The following is a 3,251-nucleotide window of genomic DNA, read 5'->3' as shown; positions in this document are numbered from 1 at the left end:
GCGACTTGTCGTTCGGGTGGGCTGCACACATTAGGGGAATAACTGGTTCACTTATTGATGCTGTGTGTACATTTTGAGTAACCCTTTACTTTAGGGATGTCTTTATCCAGATCCCGGTCGAACAGTGTCACTGGGCATCCGTTTTTTAATGTTATTATTTTTATTGTTGACAGTAACGTGATAGCGGGAGTGTTTGTTTGGCTGCCGTTTGAAAAGTCACGCAGGAGACCTTCACAAGCACCTCCGCTGTAATTTTAAAATTGTGCAACTCCTGCTGACAGACCGAGTTTCCTTCCGTCATATTCGTTTATTTCCAAGGCTGTTTCCAAGGTATTATGACTATAAAAATGATTACACGACAAGGCCAGCCCCCGTGCCAGATAAGAGCATGCAAAAAAAAAAACACCAGCCGTCTCGATGGCTCCCTCTGCCACTCTGGGGCCCACTGCTCTCTGCCAGGCTTCCCAGTTGAACATGCTAAAAGCGCTGCCTGGCATGGCAGGCCAGGCTGCTGGATGCCCAGACTGAGGCACAAAACTTGTATTTCAAAGTGTGTGGCTTCTAGTCATAGTTTCAATTTTACTTCTACACACACTCGATCAAACTCGCAGTGTGAGCAGGCCTTCTTTTATCAATTCTTCCCGAAGTCCATCTGATGAGGTAGGGCAGTAGAATTTTGTGTTTTTGTCAGTCCGTCACAAATAGCATCAGTAGTGTACCATGTTAGGAAGAGGATCATGTCCCTACCGATGTTGAAAACTAAGAGTTGTCAGAGACCAGAGAGCCAGTCCATTCACTAAAGGAAGGAAGTAATAAGGAAACACAAAATGACTCCTATTATGAATAAAATATCCTTCAAACAGTGTCCTAAAAATGATGTGATGTTAGCCGTACTCCCTCGCTACAGCTGTTAATCTGAAGATCACGTTTTATTCTTCACCATAGCCCTGTTGCTGTGGTATGATATGGGCCGTGTTGTATGAAAGGAGAGAAGGTTAGCACTCCCCTTGACAACGATGGAAGAGGTCCCAGTGGCCTTTACAACACTTATACGGTTAAGGCACTGCCACTGTAGCGTCTAACCATGTTTTCAAATGCCAAACTAATTATCGGCAACATTTAAAGCCCCATCACAGATCACGGTTTGCAAATTAATTTCTTCGGCAGGTAAGGACGGCCTTGCCACGAAACACCATCTTTAATTGCTGTTGCTTGTATACCTGAAGTGTGAACTTGGGGAAAAAGAAAACTGTAGCCGAGGTCATGGGATCCTCAACTTTATTACAATTTTTTCTACCCATGTAGGAAAAGCTACACACCAGGTGCTTAGTCGTCGCAGCTATTTTGTGTAAACAGTAAAGGTAAACCCCGCATATTAATTAAGAAAGAAATGTGATACATTTTCAGTGGCTTGCCCTTATATGAATAGGTATGTATTTCAGGTACATCTCTCTTCGTTCCATACAAGGGCGATGCTTAATCAGTGTTGTGTTTGTTGAAGTGCACTGAAGTGCGCGAGCAGTGCTGCACTCATCTCATGTGCCAATGCACAATGCACAAGTGACACTCCCATATCAGTGCTACGTGTCTCCTTCCCTGCCCAACACAAGGCTGGCATAGAGGCATATCAAACTTCTCCAAATGTACCAGGGAGTTACTGCTTTTGTCTTTTCCTCCCCGCTCTTGGGGTGGCTTCTTTACGGCACCCCGCAGAGACAAGCACAGAATGTCTCCCTCTCTCTCGCCTCAGCTGGTGGGCCAGCTCTCTCTCGCCTTGTCAGTGGAATTCCCGGGCTCCCATTCCTTTGGAGGCCTGAAGCAACAGCCTGTTTCCATGCCAGTCATAACCTCTGATGCATGTGCAACATTATGCTGAGGTCAAGACGAGAAGCTGCTCATTTGACCTAATGGAAAGAACAATGTATGGGCTGAGCCTGTCGTGTGTAGGTGGCACTTTCATTTCTGAAGGGTGGCTGCAAGCGAGGCACCAAGTTTGTTGTGTAAGTCGAACTTTGAAAACCAGCAACCGTTTTCCTGTTTGAGAAGTCCATATTTTTAACCCTGGTGATAATAATCATGCAAAAGGGCCCCTATCAATAAATTGTACTGACACAGGGCAATTCTACATAGAATAGGGGTGCTTTTGTACAATTGCGTGGTAATTTGCACTAGTTCTGTGAGTTTTGTATGGGTGCAGGGCAAATTTGTACTGATGCAGAACAGTTTTGTACACTGCCAGGCAATGTGTTAGAAATGGAGGATAAATTGTGCACCTGTGCCGGTAAATTTTGTATCAGTTTCAGAAACATTTTCTGTGACGTTTGGGGGCGCACAGCTTGCTCAGTGGTGATATGTATTCTTTCTGTGTCAGGTTTTCCTTTAGGTCACATGGCTTACACCAGTGCTTGGATTATCAGTCATTAGTTCAAATGTAGTGCAAGGTCAACATGCTCAGAACCAGTTTATCACACGAACAACAAAATAAAGTATTCGGTCCCTCTAGGACTGCATCAGCATGTCGCTTCTTGGGTGTTCTACGCGAAGGAAGCCCGTTATGAAGTAGTCGACCCTTCAGTCTTCGGGCTGGTCATAAAGTATTCGAGCCCCCCCTTAGCACAACAGTACCTACATCCGTTTTTAGGTATGGCCTCATACACTGTACTACTCAAGTGTCGGCAAGGCAGAAGCTTTATGGCATTTATATGCTCCTTTACTGGGTGAGCATCTGGGATTCGAATTCCCACGTAGTGTATCTATTATGTTGACCATATTAAAGTCCAGATTGGGAGTGCGCACTGTCCTGTCAGACCGGAATATTTAACAGGCTCACCAATGAGCTTCTTACAAATTTTACTGGAAGAAGAATGGGCAGCTGGACCCTGGGGCAGGAAGCGTTGATTAGCGAGAGATCGCACAAGGTTCACCCTTCTTGGTGTGATGGGAGAGCCCTATCCTGGCATATGATCCCTGCTGTGGGAGCTAGTTAGTATCTACGGGGTTACAAATTCTTGTTTGCTGCAGGCACCCAGCTGATGAATTTAGGTGTCGCGATCAGCTACATAGGGGTCCGTTGTACTCTACTTCTAGTGGTTATAGCTGCCGGTGGTGGCCGCTCTGGTAAAAAATAGCTGCCTATGACATTGACGATCATCCCTAGCTGTGGTTCTACGATATTTTTGAGACTGTCCTCAAGAGGACGAATGCACTTGTGTTGTGTCAGTAGACATACAACATCAGTTTTGTAGGTTTGC

The 3,251-nt window shown here is 45.4% G+C and overlaps 1 non-coding gene across 1 annotated transcript; it reads left to right on the top strand.

The window, feature by feature from the left end:
- The first annotated feature begins 972 nt into the window (after positions 1 to 972).
- On the top strand, positions 973 to 1,094 carry LOC138286309 (U6atac minor spliceosomal RNA). Its single transcript, XR_011201962.1, has one exon. It is a non-coding gene; the product is annotated as a U6atac minor spliceosomal RNA (small nuclear RNA).
- The last annotated feature ends 2,157 nt before the right edge of the window (positions 1,095 to 3,251 follow it).

This window comes from Pleurodeles waltl, chromosome 3_1 (assembly GCF_031143425.1).
Source record: "Pleurodeles waltl isolate 20211129_DDA chromosome 3_1, aPleWal1.hap1.20221129, whole genome shotgun sequence".
In the NCBI taxonomy this organism is placed as follows: Eukaryota; Metazoa; Chordata; class Amphibia; order Caudata; family Salamandridae; genus Pleurodeles; species Pleurodeles waltl.
Note: the sequence above shows the minus strand (reverse complement) of the source record. Positions and strands in the feature narration are given on the sequence as shown.